Source organism: Cryptotermes secundus, unplaced genomic scaffold (assembly GCF_002891405.2).
Source record: "Cryptotermes secundus unplaced genomic scaffold, Csec_1.0 scaffold321, whole genome shotgun sequence".
NCBI classification, from domain to species: domain Eukaryota; kingdom Metazoa; phylum Arthropoda; class Insecta; order Blattodea; family Kalotermitidae; genus Cryptotermes; species Cryptotermes secundus.
Genome location: NW_019721009.1, coordinates 689,483 through 704,009, shown reverse-complemented (window position 1 = coordinate 704,009; position 14,527 = coordinate 689,483). Strand labels below are relative to the sequence as shown.

General features: G+C 41.1%; 1 long non-coding RNA gene across 1 annotated transcript in view; it reads right to left on the bottom strand.

Moving 5' to 3' along the window:
• Nucleotides 1-14,527, bottom strand: part of LOC111875059 — a 707,234-nt gene that overhangs the window by 288,608 nt on the left and 404,099 nt on the right. Inside the window, exon 4 of the long non-coding RNA XR_002844658.2 lies at nucleotides 2,243-2,346. This is a non-coding gene — a long non-coding RNA (uncharacterized LOC111875059). The remainder of the gene's footprint in view (nucleotides 1-2,242; nucleotides 2,347-14,527) is intronic.

The window sequence follows — 14,527 nt, the reverse complement described above, 5'->3', positions numbered from 1 at the left end:
ATAAGTTATTTGTTTGTTTACTTTTACTTTTATTCATTATTATTTCTTCCAAGTACTTACCTGTAATTTGTATTTGACTTTTAATAAGTTTGTCTATAATGTAATTACATTCCTCTGCACTGTGCTCTGTCTGTGATTGGCCTTGCGGCTGTTGACTCGGCACATTAATAATAAAGAATTGAATTGAATTATTATTATTATTATTATTATTATTCAAGACAGTAATGATGATGATGATGATGATGATGATGATGATGATGATCCTCGCAATAACAATGGTGACATCACTAGTATGAGAGAGTTTCTTACAGCGATGCTGGTTGATACCCATTTTCTTTTAAATCAATAATTTTGGAGGAAGTCTAACATCGAAGCAATTTTAATGTTCTAAAGCTTGCATTGGGGACATGAAGTCTGGTACAATTACGTCATGAAGCTGAATCAGCCTCAGAATTTTTAGTGAGGGAGGATCCTTGCATTGGGGATTAGTGTTCACGCAAGGCCGTCTATACCACCCATCCGGACTTAAATAATGTGCCAGAATTTTGCAAGGAAACTGACGTGAATTTAAAGCTGAAAAGGTCGCCGCAATTAATCCTCTAGCTGTTGAAACAGAACTCGTACTTCACGTAATGTTGAGTTTTCAATTGACCTAATCCTTCCAGACAAACTATGGCCCTGGGGTCGACTCGGCCTCTAACAGGAATGAGTACCAGGAATGATCCTGAGTATGAAGAGTGGCCGACGAGTAAGGCTGACATCTTCTCGTACATTAGTGAGCGGATTGTCTAGAAAATGTGAAGCCTCGACGTCTCAGAATCCTATAGGCCTCCATGGCCTGTTAGAGGGATAGCTTTATCTTCAAATTATGTAATACTCCGGAACTCTCAAGATTAACCATACACCCGTTTGACTGTCAAGTACAGTTAAGTACTTTGAAGCAACGCGAAATTTAATGTTTCTTAAAGGTGAGAGAGGCAGAGAGGAAGAGAGAGTTACAGAAGAATAAACGTACCGTCTTACAAGTAGCCAGTATTGCCCTTGGTTTTCTTACAGTTCTCGTCCCGGAAGTAGCATATATTCTCTAAGTGTTGTGTCTAGTGAGGCGTGGGTTTGAAGCTTGTGAGTGTGTGTGCATGCGGTCCCCAACTGCAAAGCCGCTGCACCACCCGCGTTTTTAGTGAGGAGCGTCATTACATAACTCACGCTTTCTTCTTTCAAATTGTATCACGTTGCAGCTTCCAACTGTCAGATCCCCTTTCCCAGTTAGACGAAAATTATTAAAAAATTAAATTATAAATAAGACTGAGAAAGAAAGTCGGTAGTCCGTTAACAAACATTTCGGTGGAACATATCGCCTCCATCTTCAGGGTCAAATAAGCCGAGAAATTTACCACAGTGAAGCAAGTGGCAAGCAATAAGCACCTCTACGAGAGCCTCAAATTTCATATAATTGCAGCTTCTTTATTGGAAATCTGACAATATGAAATTATAAATAACAGGCGAGAACTACAAAATTGAATGCTTTCTTGGGATGGGGTGAGACTGAGTCCACTTGGAACGTCGGCCACTAATTGGCCTATTGTACTAGTCCCGGATGATAGATGATGAGGAATGTGGATCAGTCCGTGGGATGAGAACTGGCAGGGGAAACCGAAGTATTCGGAGAAAAGTAAATTTAAAATTCGCTTAGTAAGGGGTGGAGTCCAACTGGGTCCACTAAGCACGGGGCCACTGACTGCCCTATTGTACCTGCCCCGTGTGATTATGATGAGGGAAACTTTGGTGGAATGAAGATAGGCAGGGGAAACCGAAGTACTCGGAGAAAACCCGCCCCAACGCCACTTTGTCCACCATAAATCCCATTTGACCAGACCCGGGATCGAACCCGGGCCGACGCGGTGGAAAGACAGCGACTAACCGCTTGAGTTATGGCGCGGCCCTACTCGGAGAAAACCCGTCTAGCTCTAACATAAACCCCACATGGATTGAACTGGGCTCGAACCCGGGCCGCCGCTGTGGGAACCTGGCGACTAACCTCCTGAACTACGTCACGGCCTAAATTAAATTCATAAACCAAACAATTAATGTAACAAGTCAACAACAAAAATAAAAAATAATAGGATAAAGAAAAATGGTCCCAAGGATGACAATCTTTCATCTAAGAACAGTTAAAGATCGAAATGTCTTCTTCGTAACTGCGGCACAGCTGCCGAAGCATTGAGGCTCAGGCGTTACTCACATTAGAAGTGGAGAGTCCTCAGACTTCTTGGTGAGTACACATAGAAGAGCATTCGGTCCTTCTTGAGGATGACAGTATGAAGCGAAGCATCGATATGCCATCTTCTGTAATAATAAGAACAGTAATTGTATAAAATATATCGAAAGTAACATATTTGGTATAAATGTATCAGAAAACAAACACAACATTTCCGATGAAATTCAGCTCATACAAAATATTCAGGACATGCAACATCAGAATGCAAGCCCCTAGAATTGTACGTGTATGCAACATGACATGAGGACTCCAAACCTGTAACCGCAGTGTGATTATCTAGGAGATACCGAAAACCATTCGGCCGTTCAAGAGGGAGAGTCATTCTCCTTGTGTTATTTCTTACAGCTTCGTAATATACTGGGCAATACAAGAACTTACACACAATACGAGTACATATTCTCTTCAGCATCAGCCAATTAGATCGTTAATCAACCTCCGCTAAAGAAGATTTTGGTGTATGTGAAAATAAAAATTTTAGCACAACAAACGGCAATTTACGTCGTGAGTATTTAGGTAATAACATTTCCATAACAGGCTATGGGTCTTTATGTAGGAGGGACAGCTTGGATTCAATGCCACTTTAAAATCTGGTCATGAGACCCTGATGGGACTCGATGCCAAGACGGACTGACTGACTGAATGATTGACCGTCGGTCGTAACGTTACTCTGACCTAATGCCACAGCAGTTTGGTAAGAACGATAGAGGTGGTCCCCAAAACGTCGGCCATTTTGAAGTAATTGATATGTCTCGTAAGACGAGATGGTTTTTAATTTGTTCTAAAGCTGCTACTACTACTACTACTACTACTACTACTACTACTACTACTACTACTACTACTACTACTACTACTACTACTACTACTACTACTACTACTACTTCAATTGATCTATGACCACCTCATTCTGGGGGTACACCTTCCTCTTACTTACTTACTTACTTATGGAGCTGAGCCCTTCTTGAGGAGAAGCCAGATCTGCAGCTACTCAAGAATTTTCCAGCATTTTATGAAATTCGAAGGTTCACTACCGTATTCACAAGAGACCTCCACTGGTACCTGTCCCGAGTCAGAACAATCCAGCCCATACCATCCCATCCTATCTCTCTAAGATCCATTTTAATATTATCCACCCATCTACGTCTCTTACGTTAATATAATATTAATGATAAAAGTTATGTACGTGTAGGGCTGTCCTGTAGAAACACAAGCTTTATTATTGTGGCGTTGATTGGGATCGAACCCAGAGGATCTTGAATCCCACACTTGTACCGTAGTGCCAAGATTTCTTTCAGTTCCAATTTCACATTTCAGAAGATGAATACGGTTCAAGATTTCAGGTACACTTCACCTTTTATTTGAAATATCAAATGACTCGCATTAATTCATGTTCGTCACTCTTAAGAAGGTTTATGTGCTGAAATCGAGGAAGCAAATGGCTTTTCGAAACACATCTTCTAACATCCATTTTTCCTTTTGTCTCACGCCATTGCGCAAAATACGTACTTGTAATCTTTCATCTTTGCTCAGTTGCGTCTGCTCATTAGTATGTGATAGGTATCCAAAACTCACGCCTCTGGCCATAGATATGAAGTATGGGGTCCATTATAATAGGCTAGCTCTGCAGACTGAGGACCAGGAAGCTGCTATGATAGTGACCCCCTGCATGTCAACGGCAGTATGCGCAGGTCACACTAAACTCAAGCATGGGAGTCCTTGCGCGCCTTACACTGATCTGCAGATGTGCCCCCGTAAATGCTACACCACACAACGCTGTTTATTTTGACAACAGTTTTACAAGAAAACAAAGGGATGGAACTGTAACAGCAAATCGCCACTCTCAAGCTTAACGAGGACTTTGATGCTGCAGAAGGAAGAACACCTGAGTTTTAACCTCGTGTATTTCCATCTGCTTGTCGCTTATATTAGCTGATTTCTTGCGTGGCTTACTCTGAATGTGAAAGTGATATGTTCCTCCGAAGCGTCATTCTTGCTCCTAATTACACGGTATTACAATTTAGAACACTACAATCCTCACAGATAGCGTTGTTGAGAACATCATGTGGAAAGAATTTTTACAAAAATTTGAGACATATTTCTTAATAAAATCAGTTAAGTAAGATTTGAGGTTCCCGAAGCGATGGTTATGAAGAATTTCTTTCTTGTGTTATTCTTCGACTCTGAAGATGGAGGCGACATATTCTCCCGAAACGTTGGATTACTCTCAGCGGACTGTACGACATGCCTAAAGGTCGATTCTGCCAGGAATATGACGTACTTCTTCAGTTCTGCAGTGAGGTGAACTGGGGTGTGTACTTTGATATCTTACTGCAACTCAATTTTTCTCGAGAAAGGGNCATTATAATAGGCTAGTTCTGCAGACTGAGGACCAGGAAGCAGCTGATAATTACTAGGAGGAAGAGCCACATGACGACCCATCTTCCGGTAGATAAAGTCAGTCTTTCTACGTTACACAAATTTTGTAAGAAATTTTAATTAGACTGATAATTTTAACTATAATTTTGCCATTTCATTTATTGTATAATTAAACAAACTGTGAATTTAGGAACACAGTTCAATAACTGATATATTAAAATTACCGAGCCTGTCCCTGATTAATACAATTTTCTCATTTCAAAGAAATTGAAATAGATGTGATATTATTTCATGAAATTACGCGATGAAAGTTTTCAGCGAGGTATATCTGTATTTAATGAACATGGTTGGTGTGCCTGTTATAATTTCGTAATTTGCAATAGAGGTCATAACTTGATAATATAATTTACTGGTCTCATTCTGTCACAAACCTTGCGAAGTACGAAAGAAAAATGGGGGAGTTATACATTACAATTATATTTCGAGAAAGAACGCGGATGGTGTTCCTGTTTTGTATTCTGGAAGCCCCTGACTGTTTTTCCTGGTTTTCCTCAGAGCTTCCAGAAACTAGGGTTAACACTAGTTTAAAATTAGTACACTACCAGTTTTTCCATATTCATTACAATTCATTCCTAACTAGCAATCCTACGATAAGGCCGCGCCATAGCTCAAGGGGTTAGTCGCTGGCTCCCCACCGCGACTGCCTGGGTTCGATCCCAGGTCTGGTCAAGTGGGATTCGTGGTGGAACAAAGTGGCGCTAGGGCTGGTTTTCTCCGAGTACTTCGGTTTCCCCTGCCAATCTTCATTCCACCAAATTCTCCATCATCATAATCACCCGGGGCAGGCTACAATAGGCCAATCAGTGGCAGCCGTGCCGAGTGGACCCAGTTGGACTCCACCCTCCACTTACTTACTTAATCATGGAGCTGAGCCCTTCTGGAGGAGCCACCTATTCTGCAGCTACTCAAGAATTTCCCGTTCCGTGTTCACAAGAGCCCTCCACTGGTCCCTATCCTGAGCCAGATATATCCAATCCATACCATCCCATCCTATCTCTCTAAGATCCATTCTAATATTGTCCACCCACCTAGGCATTGGTCTTGCCTGTGGAATCTTTCCTTCTGGCTTTCCCACCAATATGTACTATACGCAATCCTCGTCTCCCCCCATTCGTGCTACATGACCTGCCCACTTCATCTTCCTTGACTTGAGCATTCTAATTATACTTGGAGAAGATTATAAGTTATGAGTCCCCCCCCCCACTAAGCGAATTAAAAACTTCCTACGATTGAACACTATGTAGCCAATGGGAATGTTGCGAGCGAAGACACGAGTTCGCTTCGCTTATTCTCGTCTTCAGAGTACAGGCAAGCAGAGAAAAATCTGCTTGCTACCTGTTTTCACTTTGGTTTCTTGCTCGGGTTTTCCTTCGGACCTGAAAATGAAGGCGATATCGCCATCCGAAACGTCTATTGACTTTCAGTGGATAACACGGCCTTATATCGCAGAAGACATGGCATGCAGAGTTAATTATTATATGGGCTAGGAGCGATCTCAAGAATACTTTTTCTCTTTGGTCATAGAACGAGGAGTCGCAAAGAAAATTTATCGGTGGTGAGTACCTATCTGATGAAATTTGAGGTACGTCTGTTGGTATTCTATGGGAGCAATAATATCATGCCCTGCACAGGAACCATGTCGAATTTCGCCGGTGTTGTGCTGTAATATTTTAATAAATCCTCAGACTTGCTGATGTCGCTCACTTATTACCCGATTAATGGACAAACCAAACCTAGCAAATATTTTGCCAATCCTTATGTCGCTAAACAGACACACCTTCATTGTCAAGTTTCAGCCATGAAGTCCAGTTGGACTGAGTGATGTCAGCTAGTTCAAAAAATTGTGCCAGATTTTGCTGCTATATTAAGGAAAACCAATTGCCCTTCTATTCTGTAAGTAGAACATTTGGAAAGTTTCCTGAGGAAGAATTACTCCACTGGTTTCATCTTTATTATGGTAATCCTCACTCAGACCTACCACCATCCTTTTGCAATTATGATCAAGGAAAATAGCGAGATTCTCGTCCATGCTCAGGGTTCTAATGCATTTCTCTGTAGTTTAGAAGCATTGAGTTCCCGAGGTTGAGCATTCCTTAAGATGTAACTGGTTCACCCATTTAAGGACGTGCAAATAATTTTAATTTTTTTGTATTTTATTGTGGTAATCCTGACTCAGAAGTTCCACCTTTGCATTACTTTTTATCGAAGGACTTACCCGAGTGAACAATCAAGTGTATCAGCCATATCCATGCTTGTAATTGCTAATGTACAAGCAAGGTGAAAGCTAAAGCTATCCTTGTAACATGCCGTGGAGGCCCATAAGGTTGTGAGACGTAGAGGCTCCCACATTTTATAGAAAATCTGTTCACAGTTGGGTAAGATCAGCCTTAGCGTCGGCTGTCCTTTGCCCCCCATGAAGATTCCTGATGCTCATGTCTGTTAGAGGCTGAGTCTACCCAAGGGCCCTAGTGCGGCTTAAAATATTAGGTAAACTAAAAAACATCCAATAACCTTATTGGGATTCTATCCCGCGACCTTCCGACTTGTAGAATAGTGCCTCAACTAAGTACGCTCCCGCGTGCCTCTTACAAGCAAAATATGATAAAATATTTGAGAATAAACCAATGATCTCTCTGTACACAAGATGGAACCTTCGCAGTCGGGATAGCTCAGTCGGTATAGCGACTGGCTACGTGCTGGACGAATAAGGGGTCGGAGTTCGAGTCCAGGTAGGGTCAAGAATAATCTCTTTTCCACGTCGTCCGACCTGTTCTGGGATCCAACCAACCTCATATCCAATGGGTACTGGGGGATCTTTCCCAGGGAGTGAAACGGCCAGGGCATGAAACTGACCACTCACCTCCAGCTAGTGCCGAGGTATAGAAAATGTGGATCTATACATCCACTCCTCCATACGCCTTCAATGCTAGTGCTTAATCAATTAAGCACAGGGACAACTTCAACTCTACCTTCACAGCTACAGTCGCTTGTTGGTTGTCTTAATCAGATCTAAAGCTATATATCTCACAGAGCAGCTATTTTCTTGTTTGCTTTCTACAAAATTCTTATCTTAAGAATAGTTGGATATTTTTAGACAAATTCCTGCCTTATTAGATTTCAGATCTCCTCAGAAGTGTCTAGGAATAGTCCTATATTCTGCAGTATAACACCGTGTAGTCTCGTGAAAATCAACGGGTGTTACGAGGAACATATCTCTTCGATCTTCAGGTTTAGAGCCAAGTCAAGCAAGAAATCAGCCAAGAATCAATTTTGCTTTATGCTTGTTTCTTGCTTGGCTTGACTCTAAACCTGAACATGGAAGCGGTATTTTCTTTCAAATCCTCAGTCGACTCTTGCCGGACTACAAGGCATTATATGCCAGAAGAGAGAACTCAGCGGTACATTATTTTAGAACCCGTTGTTTTTGGAGATATCGTCTCTTCCACATCACACATTTATGAGTCCGCCATTATATTATTGTCAATGAAGTAAAATAAAAACAAATTAAACAAGATTATTTTCTCTCTACTACTCAATTGAAAACAATACTGTGACACGAAGCCTGAAAGCAGGAACAGTTCATCACTGCTCTTTAAACACATTCCCACGGAAATGAACGCGCCCAATAATGGAAGAGGGGTGTTTTCTGTGGTCAGCACTGTGTTCATTGCTAAACAACAGTGCAGCAAACACATCTCTGTATCTGTGAATCAACCCGCAACAATAGAGGAAGGCGTGTTTTATGTGAGGGCCGGCCCGAGGCTATACACCGAGAAGTTTCAAGGGTGCATTGGGTTGTCAAGAACTGGGTCAGTTCTGGAGCTGATCGTGAAGAAATAGCAAGGAAGGAATTTGACTTATCAAAGAAAACTTCAAGTGTGAGCTTAAGTGACAGTGAGACTGTTATAAATCCGTTGCCAAGATAAAGCTAGTGAAGCCTGAGAACACTGGTGTGTGTGTGTGTGTGTGTGTAACGGTGAACTGTAAAGTGTGGAAATAGCTGTATTGTCTGCAGTTCCGATATGTGTGAATAAGGTGTCAATAAATCCTATCGTCCAATCCAGGAGCCCGTCTTATAAGTCACGCGCAACCCCCTACACGTGACAATACACATGAGCCTCGTATCAATGCGGCTGTATTTGTGTCGATACAGGTAGATCAGATGGAAGCTTCGTGACGTTAGTCTCCGCTGTTTGTGTAACGAGTTGCGACATACCAGGAAGGCATGTCTGAGGCTCGGGTGTAGGACTGCTGCCTATTGCTTTGCGAGTCTGCGTACTTTCACTCTTTCGGGCTGATAAGAACTCCATTTGGTGATGCCCTGTCTTTTATATTGATGCAATAACGACAGTGAATGCTCAACTGCGTACACGCTTCCAGTTTCACATCGCATATAATTCTGAAGGCAGTCAGTGTTGCTCTTAACCATAAAGGCGCGTCCACATTACTCGNATGGCGGTAAGGTTGTCAGCCTTACGCGCCGGCCGCGCTTTACTCTCCAGGAAAATGATTTAATTAACTCCTGGTACTCATTTCTGTTAGAGGCTCAGTCAACCCAATATTGAACGAAATTGTCTGTTTCATAGTGCGACTGTTTGTACGACAGTCCTAATATGCGGGAAGTGTGCTTTTAGAAATTATATATATATTTTTTTTAGATTTAAAATAAATAGATGACATTTTAAAAGGCAACATTTTGAGGATATCTCTGTTCTTAACCAGTTAAACACAGCGCTGCGAAGAAAAATTGGGGGTGGAGGTATAGCTTCACCAGCCTTGACCTCTTCACTAGATGAAGGTACATGGTCAGCCTCACGTCCCTGCCGCTTTACCTTCAGGGAAAGAGGCCCCGGTACCCAATGGATGGGAGGTTGGTTGGGCCCCAGAACCGCTCTGGACACTGTGGAGTAAAAAATTTCTAACCGTTGTCTGGGATCGAACCCCACCCGTCCAGCCGGTAGTCAGTCGCTATACCGAATGAACTACCTCGGCTTAAGCTAAGTTGTTTCTGTGCTTAATTAAATGCCACAGAGTGAAACATGCAGGAACTGAGAGGATTGGAGAAATCGTTTCATTTATTCTTCTCCTCGGGACTAGGTGGATGTGTGAGGTCAGATTCACACCCAGTCAATTTTACCCCCAGGGAAATAACCTCCTCTGGAGCCTCCGTGAGCGCCAAATCAGTCTGCACTCCATGGAGAAGTCGCTGTCTTCCTCTGCCGCACATAGAATCCCGGTTCCCTGTTTGTCCAGCCCTGTTACTCTGTTTACTGAGATATTCTAGCTTAGTATTCTGTTTTATACTCCCTCAATCGTAATTATCTATACTCCTCACAAAATATCATCACAGTGATGATAGGAAAGTATGCTTGCAGTGCAGGAAATGATTGCGTAAAATAACGTAATCAAGGAAACAAGTAGGAAAGGGACTAATTGGGAGACATAAGTATAGATGGAGCAATAAGGAGCACCCTTAAAGTTATGCCGTGTAAGGATGTGGACTCGATTGAAGTGGCTCAGAATAGGGCCAATGGCAGAATGTTTTCACTCAGTAATGAATTGTCTATTGCTTTACAACAGAGAGATTTCCTCGACCACAACAGTAGCTCACACCTTCTTTGCCGCAGAGGAAGTGGACGGGTCGTGAAGCTGACCACTTACCTCCAACTAGTGCCAAGGTCAAGAATACTTGGAAATATACCTACATCCACTCCCCTATACGTCTTCGTGGGGCAATGTTTAATTAATTATGACTACTACATGCCGATCTAGGCATATCCACAGTACAGAAGAAACCACAAACATCATCCGTAAATACAAACACAAGATAATAGCACATCCAAATGAACGGGCAACCACACTAATAAATGATGCAGATGAGCCCAGAAGACTGAAAAGGCCTAAACCAAACGTCCTAACGACGCGCTTCATATAAATGCAATACACAAAATAACAAAGTCACACCCGAAATAGATCCGTAGAGAATGCTCACTGGAGCATTACTCTCCCCAACACGTTCTTTCTTAGTATTTAAGCTTTAGATTAAGTCTCACATAAGCTGTACTTATAGCCCATAATGGACTGATTGTACAAATACATGGAGATACTAAAAAAAAATTAATTAGTCACAGGGACGTTACCTTACCTCACCTTACCTTAATTAGTCAACAATGAAAGATAGGTGTTCTATCTTCTAGGATACAGGGTCGTGTAGTCCGTTGAAAATCAACCGACGTTTCGGAGAAACATATCAACTCCAAGCAAGAATTTAAAGTGAATCACATAGCAAACTCTGCTTATTCTTCGACATTCAAGATGGGGGTAACATATTCCTCCGAAACGTCAGTTAAATTTCAAGAGACTACACAGTGCTATATACCAGAAGGCAGAATCCTATAATAATCACCCGTGTGAGAATCTGAGATCCCACCAAATGCCAGAGGAGAGGATTACATTTGCCTGGTTCTGCATTGAAATAAGCCGCGGGCTCTGATGTCCATGGTAATGAAATTTCGGATTAAATAAGAGAAGGCGAATTGCTTTACTAACTGAGCTAATATTAGTTTCTCAGGAAGAGCTGTGCTTCATAGAGGGAGTTACTGACTTCCAAACACCTAAACAAAACCTAGAAGGATGCATGGAACGAGTTGGCTAAGCGGCAATGTTCTTCACCCTGATTCAAGAAATGGCGCTCATCTTCAATAATATTTATCATTGTTTTCTTACTCTCTTCAGACCAATTCTATGCCACAACTGCTCCCTTCCAAATTATTTCCAAAATATCATTCATGTATGTTCATGAAATTTCACTCTATACAGTCTAGTTACTGACACTGTCGTAAAGGACTCGCCCTCTTAAGAAACTTTAGGATGCACTGATATCGCTAGAGATAGTTTTTAGAAATACAGCGTTTGAAATTGCTTAGGGGGCCTACATGGACAGAACAAAACAAAATACTGTGCTGAGAATGAATTTGTGCATCCTCTTTCACTGGATATTATTTTCTCATCGTTTTCCCAAAATAATTTTAAGTAAAAATATATGAAGAAAAACCTGGAACCAAAACCTATTTTCATAGTCCAGTGAATGAAGTCAAATGAAGCAAGAAAGGATTCTATAATTTCCTGACGTTTGACCACAGACGAATATCCCATACTCTAATAGATACGTTTTGTAATCTGGTCAAATATCGCAACGATAGGGCACACAATAACTTCACTGGTTGTCAGACAAGACGTAGCTCCATTTTTCAATAAAATATATTATTCATCTCTCTTAAGAAGATTGTTATAATAATCCTTGCAACGGTAAGACGCAGGAAACAAGGAGACAGGGTTAGGTTATACATTCGGTGCTGTAAGGAAGGGACTCAATGAACTCTGATTGAACTAGAGGTATCTCGGTTCTAAGAAGCCATCGGGACATAACATCGACATGTTATAAGCAGTGACATGAAACAAGAGACAGTCTACTTATCAGCCCCTGCGATCTAATTCAGCAGCAGCAGCAGCAGCAGAGAGTCAGACTTACTTTCTGAATGTACCTGCAGGCCATGCGGACACACATCGAGTGCACTTACCGCGTTCGTTATAAATGGGATGTGCTCGCTCGGTGAGGTCTTGTAAGTTGCCAAAGCACTACATTGACAATCGCTTATCTGTTTTGTGTTCCTTTATCTCAGTGTCCACTGGCGCATGCTTCTTGCTTACGTTATATAATGATTGCTATTTTGCAAATACTAAAGAAATTCCTTCGAATCAAGAGAACATTTTGAAAAATTCATATTTCTACATGATGATTCTAAAATATTCTCTGGATTTCTGTGGCCTATAATATTCAAAGCGGGGAAAATTAAATAAAACTGCTTACAAAATATGAAAATCAGTACAGTACCTATCTGAGGTACACTTCTCATGTTCCCTCAGGAATCTTATGTTTTTATTTCCTGTTTGAAAATTCTAGGCCACGGAAACCCAGATAATGAATTAGAATCATATTATATGTGCTGTTTCCACAGAAAAATCTTCCATTTTGAACACACCTTGATATGCACTCGGATCACGATTTTACTGGACAAGTACGCTAAAGACTTGGAGAAATAGTAATGGGGCGGGGGGGGGTAGCATAATAAATATTTCATTCTTAACATTTACGAGATAATCTCAGAAAACATCAACAGCGTAATACTGACTCTCGCTTACTGCTACTGTCTTGTGGTCCTAATAGTATTTTCTTTATTACTAGTGGGGTGGCACTAAGTCCCTTGTACTGCGGCCACTTTTAGCCTATTGTACCAGCCCCAGATGATAGGTGAGGGTGATTGTGGAGCAATTGGTGGAATAAAGATCGGCAAGGGAAACCGAAGTACTCGGAGAAAACCTGCCCCAGCGCCACTTTGTCCACCACAAATCCCACTTGACCAGACCCGGGATGGAACCCGGGCCGCCGCATTGGGAAGCCAGAGACTAACCGCTTGAGCTATGGCGCGGCCAGGTCCTAATAGTAACTATCAACAACTATGCAAGTTAAAGAAAAAAAAAAAAGCATTGACCTTTTACATTAAATATTATATATACAAAATTTCTTGTGTTAAGTTGACGTTTAACTTTGAAAATAATATTTTATTCAAAAGATATAATTATCTGACGGCACGAAAGTGGTATGGATTATGAAGTAAAAGAGATATCGAAATGAACACGAAGTAGAATGACAGAAAGCATTATAAATATTTTCGGTAAACATAGACAGAATATGGTTAGAGCTTCTTATAAAATTCAGGTGTGGTGAAACTCTTCGGGAAATTTAAGTTAAGATTAATAACAATTCCTACTTGCTTTCTTTGACTAACAGATGGACTGTAGAAGTTATTATTATTTATTTTAACTGCAAATGGGTTTTTACCCGATGGAAGTTGTACTGCGACAAGACACAACACACAAATAACACCCATCACACAAAATAACACAACACACAAAACTACACAAGCAATAAATGACACACTAAACACAATTAATACAATGAAAATACACTTACAGCTACAACAAACACAATTGCAACTACAATTTATAAATTTAATATTAATAAAAATAACCATTATATACACTAAATAGTATGAAATACGTAATATCATGTGCAGAATTATATTATAATAGTATAATAATATACATAAAATATATTATATAATCCGGCTATAAAACGAGGACAAGCTAACATTACAGGAGAGTCCTGAGACGGCAGAAGAGTAGGAGGTTGGGGTGAGATGGTCGCCAGTATTCGAGAACGTAAGACCGGGAACAGAGGAACTTCCATTGTTGGAAGACTTTACCAAACAGAGCAGTGAAGAATACTAGTCTGTGTGTGAGATAGTGATTTGTAAAATGTAGTAATGACTTGTATGTTAAGGAGTCCAATAAATCCGATTGCCAAACAAAACCTCGTCTATAGTCACTCAGTCACATGACAATATGAATTGAAACGCATGTAGGTCTCATATGAACAGTGCCTTGTATGAGAATAAATGTGACAATTTGGTCTTTCTCACATCTTAAATATGAAAGGCACATTTTTCCTGTTCTTAATTAATGGAACAATATACCACAAAGACAAATGGGGTAGATGGAAGTATAGCGACATCATTCTTGACCTTGGCACTAGATGGAGGTCAGTGGTCAGTTTCACGCCTCAGTCGCTTTGCACCGAGGCAAAGAGCCTACGGTACTTTTTGGACAGGAGGCTTGGTGGGCCCCGGGTTAGGCATGGACGCTATGGAGAAGGGCAAATTTTTGCACATCCGGAAATGGAATTCAGGTGTTCCA